At 40.0% G+C, this 10,210-nt stretch overlaps 1 pseudogene; it reads right to left on the bottom strand.

The window, feature by feature from the left end:
• Window positions 1–4,397: 4,397 nt before the first annotated feature.
• On the bottom strand, window positions 4,398–5,541 carry LOC101389416 (bone morphogenetic protein 15 pseudogene; annotated as a pseudogene).
• Window positions 5,542–10,210: the final 4,669 nt, after the last annotated feature.

Consider the following 10,210-nt stretch of genomic DNA (forward strand, 5'->3'; position numbering starts at 1 on the left):
CCTAAGTGTCCCTTGACTGATGATTGGATCAAGAAAATGTAGTGTATATATATATACAATGGAATACTACTCAGCCATAAAAAAGACAAAATCGTCCCATTTGCAACAACGTGGATGGGCCTGGAGGGTATTATGTTAAGTGAAGTAAGCCAGAAAGAGAAAGACAAATACTGTATGATCTCACTCATATGTGGACTATAAACCAACACATGGACAGAGAAAACTGTATTGTGGTTACCACGGGCAATGGGGGTAGGGGGGTGGGCACAAGGGGTGAAGGGAGACATTTATATGGTGATTGACAAACAAAAATGTACAACCCAAAATTTCACAATGTTAAAATATTATTAAAACATCAAAATAAATAAAATAATAAAAAAATAAATAAAGTAAAAAAAAATCTTCATTCCTTAAATCTTCTTTACTAAAATATATATCTTACTTTCCTTATTTTTTTATATATTGACATCCTGTGGATTGGCAGATCCATGAATACTGTCTAGAAACATGCTTTCTCATAGAAAATTTCTCAGCATGGCACAAAACATGTTTGTCAATAAAACCCAAGTATTCTTCCAGTTTCTCTGTAATATAAAGCCAAAAGCAGATAAATCTATGTTTAGTAATTTATATCTAATGTCATGTCTTATGTGAAAATGACCTAGATAGTCAATAAATTTTATCATTTAACTCAATTTAGCAAAACTCTAAGGCTGCAAGTTACCAAAAAGTTTTAAAGTTATTTTAAGTACATATACGATAATACATAATTATTGTTAAAAATTTCACCTAACACTTTTATCTTTTTCACATCTATTTAGTTTACTTGCTCCCAATAATTATTTAGATCGCCTACAAAATGTCATGATACATTAGGCAAAATCAGCTATTACTCTAAGTTATTTTATTTGCTGACAAATTTTGTAACAGAGATAACATGTCTGTATCATATACAATGCTGATAACTCTGAAAACATGTTTATTTTAATCAAATCAACAAACTTAAATAAGCTTTCACTTACCAAAGATTGTTTTTTGTATAATGCTAACTTGAAAGACGTTTGGCTCAGTTTCCATTACATTTGTATACGTGCTTACTTTAAGCCAATTAAATAGAGCTCTTTTAGAAGTTATACCATCCAGAGGTAAAAATATCACACATATATAACATATATATAGACACACACACACACACACACAGAGACTCCACAGCTATTGTTTAAAAATTACTGCCATGAATCAGGTACAGTAATACAAAGCTCACTAGTTATGAAAGAATAATTGAATCCAAATTTTGTTTTAAGCTTTTTCTACTAATGTTTGTGGAGAAAACACCCAAGATTCTAGATTTGGGGCAAGAGTGCTCTACAGGTGGTTTTTCTTTCCTTTTTTTCACTTCAGTGTTAGGAATTGGTGATGGGCTAGATAACAGTTCCTGGAGAGATTACAAGCTTTTTGAGAAAAAGGAAATAGGTGGACTCTGAACTGCCTCTAGAGCTGCATTTCCAGTTTTGCAACGACTTTTTAAGGACAGTTGCTCTTAATTCCTCAGAAATTGGGTTGTAACTTAAATGACGTTATGAGTTGATCTACCCGTCCAACTACATCACCCCTAATTTGCTTCTTTCCCTCTGGCTTCTTAGTTTTATTTTAACTTAGGGAAGAAGGCCTTGAAAATTTTTTTATCAAGCTCTGAATATCAGCTTCCAATTTGGCCGAATTTCTGATTGTAAGTTGCTGAATCCTTTCAAATAACTTGTCAGGTTTCAGCCAAGGCAAACAGTAACTATACCTGGCAGTATTCAACAATTCCAGTAATCTTTAATTTAGCAGTTTTCCAGAAAATCTCTGAGTCTCATTAACTCTGGGAGGGGCTCAATTTCGGCCCTCCTTCGAAGGTAGATTATGGGGTGTCTGTAAAGCCATGACCTAATAGGCTTTTTTTTAGGTACCTTTTATAACTTAATTTTTTATTAGCTTTTTGCAACAAAACTTTCAATAAGGTTACCTCAGAATTTTGAAGTATTTGCTTTTAAGTGCACTTTTAAATGATCTTATCTAATTGGAACGTTCCTTCTAATCGCCAGTGTCATTCCCCTGAGGCTGGCAGCAGTGTGGTAGGACGCTTAGCCACAAAAGGGAGTGCAGCCTGCATTTCTGTCCAACCATCTCTGACTGCAAAAAGGGGTGGAACTGCATTTTGGTCCAACTACATTTTGGGGCTTCTAACCTGATGATTATCAAGCTAAACCCTCAGGACACAAAAACAAGTTTAGTAAGATTTTTACATTTTTTTGTAAATATTTACAGCTCCTGGAACTTTTAGATTGTGAGCAACTGTGCATGAAAGTGGTGTGCTCGACTCTTAAAAGATTGAAGATTTTCCTTATTCCTCGGTTTGGAGGCTCAAAAAGAGCCCAAAGTAGTCACTGTAATTTTAAATTATCCCCGGTTATCTTGCCAGCCGTTTACAGTTATTCTCATTTTAGGGGGCTTTTCTCAAGGTGGCCACAACAAACAACATAATTTCTAAAGAGTGTTTGTTACAATCACCAAGAAACTCAGTCTCCAGACAGCCAATTCAATTTAGACAAATATTAACACACAATTCTACATATAACATAGCTCAGAATACTAGCTAGTTTGCCAGAAGTAGCTCAGAACCAGTGCCAGAAGCTACTCAGAACCAGATTGCCAGGAGCAACTTAGAGTCAGAGCCAGGAATTGCCCAGAACCAGAAGCAATTTCATGAGTGAAGCTTTTTTTTTTTTTAAAGATTTTATTTATTTTATTTTTCCCCTCAAAGCCCCAGCGGATAGTTGTATGTCGTAGCTGCACATCCTTCTAGTTGCTGTATGCGGGACTCGGCCTCAGGATGAACGGAGAAGTGGTGCCTCGATGCGCACCCGGGATCCGAACCCGGGCCACCAGCATCGCAGCGCGCGCACTTAACCACAAAGCCACAGGGCCGGCCCATATATATATATTTTTTTTTTGTGAAGAGATCAGCCCTGTGCTAACATCTGCCAATCCTCCTCTTTTTGCTGAGGAAGACGGGCCCTGGGCTAACATCCATGCCCATCTTCCTCCACTTTATATGAGATGCCGTCACAGCATGGGTTGACAAGTGGTGCGTTGGTGTGCGCCTGGGATTTGAACCGGCGAACCTCGCGCCGCCACAGCGGAGCGCGCGCGCCCAACCGCTTGCGCCACTGGGCTGGTCCCATGAGTGAAGCTTTTATCCTGCCTCTAATTACCTTGGGTGCTTCAGGCCCAAGGTTCGGGACTCAGCCCACAGGATTCCTCAGAATACAAGCCAAACTTATACTTCCAGGGAATAAAACCAGGGAGACGAGGTAAGGGATAGTCACTTTCTTAAAGTTATTCACCCAGAGCCCAGAGATATCTTGATCCAGAAGCTGTTTCTTCTCCCAAAAGAAAAAAAATCACCAAAGGGCCTGTAGCACTGTGGTGGGAAACAGGAATCCAATCAGCTGAGCCTCAAGACAAAATTGTCTAGGTGGCCACTTGGGGTTGGCAAAGAGACCCCACATCACAGTAGGGGCTCCAGAGCTTTAAGTGGGTGGTCACAAGACATAGTCCCTTTGTGGTTGCCAAAATTGTTACTGCACAAAGATGGGGTTCTCCTACCCAATGCACATAAAAAAAGCCAATTATTATGGCATCGGCTTTTGGGAAGAAAATACAGCTTTACTGAGGGATTTATCTGTAAGGAGACAGGAGGTATAAGCTCTCAGATCTGTCTCCCTGATCCAAGGCTTTGGGCAAAATTTATGGGATGAAGGGCAGGGTGGTCTGAAGCATGGAGATAGAGGATTGGAGGTAAGGAGAAGTGAGGTCATTGATGATCTGTGCTAGATCTGTAGTCAAGCTTCCTGGGTCTTCATATGGCTCCTGTTCACAAAATGGTGGTGTTAGCATGATCTGAGGGTGGAGTTTTCAGCCCTTTGATGTCAAAAAGTTCACCTATTGAGCATTTGCACAGGTCCAGTTAATGGGTCGGTGGTCTCAATTGGCCTGAACTGGACAAGGGGGTACTCTCAGTTCCTGAAAGACAACTCTTCTACCATCATGGACTTTTAACTAAGTCACAATAAAAGAGACAAGAAAATACAGAGGGCATCTCCAAAGGAGCATCTTACCTAGGCATTAAGGTCTCTGACTAGTGGTCCAAACATACTGATGCTTAGTATCAGAACTGTTTTTATAAAGTGAAGAGCTCATAAATGGGGGAAGAGACTTAAGTAACAACACTTAAGGCAAGGAATAGAACTCATAGATTGTGTAGAGGATCACTTGAAGCTTTAACATTGATATTTGCTTCTTTATTTTAAACTCTGATTTCTTGGGAACCTAAGCTAGCTGTACCTGTGCTGTCACCTGCATATGCAGGACTGGGCAATCATATCCTCATACTCCTTATACAAGATACTCCCTTTTGCCTTATTCAGAAGGATGCTAATGGGAACACCCTTATAAGGGACAGGAGAGCTGAGGGACACTCTGGCCCACCAGCTTATTGATAAGGTTCTGGAATTTGGCACTCTAGGAGAATTGAGACCATAACATTGTACCTGAGGGCAGGCTCCTGCACAGTGGTTTGGGGTTTAGAGGTGAGAAGCAATGACCCAGTGATCCCAGTCCAGCTGATGGAAGCTGACTTGAAAGAGAAGAGGGAACACTGGCCCACCATGTTCCCAGGAAGAGCCAGGAGCCTCAGATGCAATATTGCCTGCTTACCAGGCCCACTACAAGAGAAGAGTCCCTTTCCATAAACTCTTCCAAACCTCTGGGAGAAAGTTTGGTTTTCTGAAGACTTTTATGAGAGTCACTGAAATAGAGTAACAAGAAGGCAATGCCAAGGATGAAGTGCCATGCCACCAAAGCCCAAGAACCTCCTACCTTTTTGCTGCTGACACATGAAGCAGAGTCGTAGAACCCTGCACCCCTTGTGATTCCAGAGACTTTGCTGAATGCGCTGTGTGCTAGCCATCTCTATCCAAGCTTTGGACAGCAGGAAAGTCTTTGAGGAACCTCTTCCTGAAGAAGGAAAGTGGTTGGTTGGTCTTTTCTGGAGCCAGGGCTCCACGTGGCAGGAGAGGTGGAAGTGAGTTAGGTGGAGTCGATGGCAGCAAACCACAGTGGCTCTGACTAGTTGGTTTCAGAGTCAAGTGCAGGGTCTGTATATGTCAAGAGCCTCTGAGAGGTCTTGCTACATTGACGAAGGGCCTCACCAGCCTCACCAAGGTGGCCCAAATGGTGCAGTTCTCTGGGGTGCCCACACGCATCAGCCAAACACTGGTACAACTCCAGCATGTACCACAAGGGCTGCCCTAGAACCCATGGCTTCCTCTTCTTCTCGCCAGCGGCTTCTTCTAGCAGTTCCCTAATGAGCAGCAAGGTAGGAGCTTCAGCCAGGAGGGCAATAGAAGGTTACCCTATCTTTGCCACTTGGATCCCGTGTTCCAAAAAACACCATCCCCAAAGGAGAAGGGTGCTAAGGATGCTGAGGAGGACCATCTTGGAAGGCTTGGTGTTCAGCAGCATGCTCCAGCTCAAGCCCAAAGGATATCATTTTGACCCTTTCCTTTCACACAGGTAACTGCATCCTGGCTCCAAAACTGCAAAGGATAGAGCAAGAAAAAAAGAAAGGCAGGCAGGCAGGCCATATGTTGCTTCCACTGGGAAGATCCCTTGGACCAAAGGAGGTCTCCTAACTTGGCCTCTTTGCATCAAAACAACAGGTGGGACAAGACAGCGTGCCCATCCTGCTCTCCAGGGCTAGGAACAAGATAGTACTTATTCGGAGGCTGAGGTAACTTAAAAGGAGAGGTCCCTTCCAAGACCTGCTCCCTTACCTTATCCACTAGGACAAAAAAGAAAGTCTGTTTTTATTATTATTCTTTATCTTTTCCCCCATAGGGGAGATGGGTCTGGGTGGAATTTTTGGCAGAGGCTTTTGTTTCTTTCCCCCAGCCAGCACCATGAAGGATGAAGGACACTTTCTCAGGATTCTCCTCCATCTGCCCTGGTGGGGTCCTCCCAGGAGGAAAAGCATTCAAGAAAGTGCAAGTCCTGTTATATCTGAGGCCCCAGGGCCTCCACACTCACACACTAGCGCACATGTGGTCTTCAGCAACTCATTTAGATTGTTAAACTGAAGCTTGTTACCAGGCTTACGCCATATACTGGGTTGAATTGTGCCACCTTCCTCCCCCCAAGAAAGATATGTTAAAGTCCTCATCCCAAGAACCTGTGAATGTGACCATATTTGGAAATAGGGTCTTAGATGTAATCAAGTTAAGATGAAGTCATACTGGATTAGGGTGGATTCTAAATCCATTATGACTGGTGTCTTTATAAGAAAAGGGACATCTAGACACAGAGACACACACAGTGGGAAGACAGTCGTGAGGATGGAAGCAGCAATTGGAGAGATGAAGCTACAAGCCAGGGGACTCGAAGCACTGCCAGAAGCCACCAGAAGCTGGGAGAGATTCTTCTGTAGAACCTCAGAGGAACATGGCCCTGAAAACACCTTGATTTTGTAATTCTAGCCTCCAGAACAGTGAGAAAATACATTTCTGTTATTTTAAGTCCCAGATTTTACTTTAGTGAGTTGTCCTGTGACCTCAGTTTTCTGATGGGTTCAAGAAAAGTCCTGAATTTTCAGCATGTCCAAAGTTCTCAATGTTCTAAGTGTGGGAGCTTTCTAGCTCTCTACACGTCTGAGTTGAAACTGGTATCCTCGATTATGTTTGTTTTTAATTTCAAAACCTTAAACAAAGTTCTTTAAAGGAGACATTGTGGGGCCGGCCCCGTGGCTTAGCGGTTAAGTGTGCGCGCTCCGCTACTGGCGGCCCGGGTTAGGATCCCGCGCGCGCACCGACGCACCACTTCTCCCACCATGCTGAGGCCGCGTCCCACATACAGCAACTAGAAGGATGTGCAACTATGACATACAACTATCCACTGGGGCTTTGGGGGAAAAAAAAAGGAGGAGGATTGGCAATAGATGTTAGCTCAGAGCCGGTCTTCCTCAGCAAAAAAGGAACATTAGCATGGATGTTAGCTCAGGGCTGATCTTCCTCACAAAAAAATAAAAAAATAAAAATAAAATAAAGAAAAAAAGAAGACATTGTACTCCAAGGCTAATTCAGAAGAAACAAAAAGTGAAGACTTTTGTCTTCTCTAAGTGGCAATTTTTCTGTTTCTCCACTGTCTTCCCATCTTTCCAGGCCCCAAAAACAAAAGGAAAGATTGGACAGAAAGCATCAAAGACCTCCACACTGTCCAGCTCTCCAGTGTCTTGCATGGGCATTGGTCTGGGAAGATCTGTGCCAAAAATTCTGACTGGCGATGGCTGTCTTGAGATGATTTTTTTGCTATGTCTAACTACTGCCTTGGGAGTCATCATGGCAAGGAAAGGAAGGTAAAATCCAGAAGTCTGTTGACTACTGGAGGTTCTTTCCAATTGCGATTGGGGCTCACTCTACTCACCTCTCTACTCGAGACCCTGCTATACTCAATGAGTTTTACCTAAAATTTCAGACAGATTCTTCCCCCTAAGATTTTTGACATTTTTAGTCATTTCCTTTTCTGATATTCAATTGGATTATTACAAAAGTAAATTTATCTTACACAGTCTGACATATTAAAATAAATTTCCACTTAATTATCTTTACACACAGCCATCCATATTCATGAACAACATGTCTACTACACTTCTAAAAAGGAAATTCACCTAAAAACATTAAGGGTAATAAAAATGAGGTGTCTCATGAGTCAGAATTCCCCCTATGTCCCTCACCACCACAGCAGCAGAGATAGAGCCAGCAGTTAAAAGTGCAGGCTGTCAGGTCAGATGACTTGTACTTGAACCTCAGATCTCCATTATTAAGTTTTGAAAATCTTGTTTTTCTCATCCAGAGAATGAGTAAAATAATAGTACCTATTTCATATGGATTTTATGAAGGTTAAATGAGTTAATACATGTAAAACATTTAAAAGAGTGACTGGCACAGTAAGTGCTCAGCAAGCACTATTATTTTATTGAAAGCTTGGCTGTACATATATGTTCCTCGCTTGAAAATCTGTGTGGGGCGGTCCTGAGTCCTGTTGTCTGCCCGCCTCAGACCTGGCTCTGGAATGTGTGTCTACATGAGACGTACTGGTCCATGAGTGATGCTTGCTTACTGCCATGCACAGCTGAAGCAGGATGCCTTCCTGTTAACACTTCTCACTATGTTATTTAGAGAGTTGCATCCAGTCTTGGCTGCTAGACAAAGTCAGCTTTTTAAATGAGTTTCCTATTAGCTTCCTTTTACTTCCACCTGTATTTAGTTATTCCATAAAGCCCCTATTTATTTTTAGTCTTGTTTGTTTCCTTTCTGTCTCTGTGTCTTTGGCACTCTCAATTTGGATTTTTGTTGATTCATTTAAATCTTTTTTCTAATTATTCTGATTGTTTATGATTATTATAGTGAATTTGAAAAAATGCAAACTGATTTAACAAAGACTAAATATCTACCATAATTTCATAGCAGAGAAATTTATTTTCTCCGGCTCTTTAGTTTTCTACATGCAATTTAAAAGATACAAATTTAGAATTATACTATGCAATTCTGTATCATGTTTTTTCACTTACATTAAAAGCACTCTCACTATTTTATTTTCAACTGCATTGTTTTAACATTGAATTACATTCCCTTGAACAGACATACTATAATCCACCTCTGGTTTTAATTAATTAAAAAAGAAAAATACCATAAACCATAGTATTGAGCAATGATGGGCAATTTACTTTTGAGGAGCTGAACTTTAAACTACTCAAGTTAAAAAGTTTGCTTCCATTAGCAATACCCAAAAGACTGCCTCATGTTATTTATTTTAAGCTGTTTACATTGATTGGCCATTGCACTCAGGCTCATGTTGAAGATTTCAGGCTCAAAAAAAAAAAAAAAATACTTGAGATGGTGTATGGTGAAGTATACTGAGTTTTTTAAATTTTATTTTCATTACAATTTTATTTTCTTTAAATGTGGAACAAACAAATGGAGTTGAATGTTAAGGAATTTTTATTTTTTATTTCTAACTAATTTTGAACTAATGAGAGATGGTTATTATTTAGTAATATAAAGAAAGGTACAGAACAACGTGTAGTACGCCACAGGCTGAGTTGCAAAAAGGAAAATCTGTGTGTGCATTATGTGTGTGTCGATGTATGTTTATAATTTTCCTTTTCCATTTACACAAACCCACATCCACATACATGATCTGCCTGCACAGGGATGGAAGGTCTCTGGAAGTATTCACAAGAAACTCATCACATTGGTTTATTCCACAGGGGAAAACTAGTTTTCTAAGGAGATTTTTCACTATATACTCTTCCTATCTTTTGCATATTTATTCTGTGTATATGTTACCTCAAAAAAAAAACATGAATGAAATAAACACTATACTAGTTTTAAACTGTTTAAAAGTAAGAAAGAGGTGAATATTTTTGGCAAAGATCTGCATCTAGGTTTTGAACTCTTCAGTACTCCTTGCAATGAAATCGTCCAACTACCAAGAAAGAAGCATTATTGGGAGTTCTTAATTTTATGAGTGTCAGGGGCCTTTTTAGCATTTGATAACGCCCTCTCAGAAAATGTTTTTAGAGGCAACTAAAATGCATAAGAAAAAAAAAATCAATCATATTGGAAAAAATTATTAAATTACAAAAATTTTTGATACTGTAATGTATGAACTTCTTTATTAATGCTATAAGTAAAATTTAATGACGTATCTAATGACTTCTGGTATTTTGAGTTGTTTGCAACAATTGTAGTATAGGGATATGAAATTGTTTGTAGTTTCTATTGGTGACACAGTACTCCTAATGGTACTGTAGTTTGTTGCTTATAATTGTAATTAAAGGAAATATTAAGTTTCTGTTGGATGTTAGTAAAAATAAAGGAATATATTTTTTGCCTCTCAAGTTCAGAGACTCCCAAAATAGCATCCTTAGACTTTCTTGGGTGGTATGTTGAGAATCCCTATTGGTCGAAAAAAGTTAACTTTGAATAAACCTATTGAATAAAACATAGTAAGGGCTATAAGGAGCACTAAGCCAGTCTGAGGGACTCCAAAGACTCACCACAGACATGATGTGTGAGCTAGATCTTAAAGGACAAACAAGAATTTGCCA

The sequence above is a fragment of the Ceratotherium simum genome, chromosome 5 (assembly GCF_057802395.1).
Source record: "Ceratotherium simum simum isolate JZ-2026a chromosome 5, ASM5780239v1, whole genome shotgun sequence".
NCBI classification, from domain to species: domain Eukaryota; kingdom Metazoa; phylum Chordata; class Mammalia; order Perissodactyla; family Rhinocerotidae; genus Ceratotherium; species Ceratotherium simum.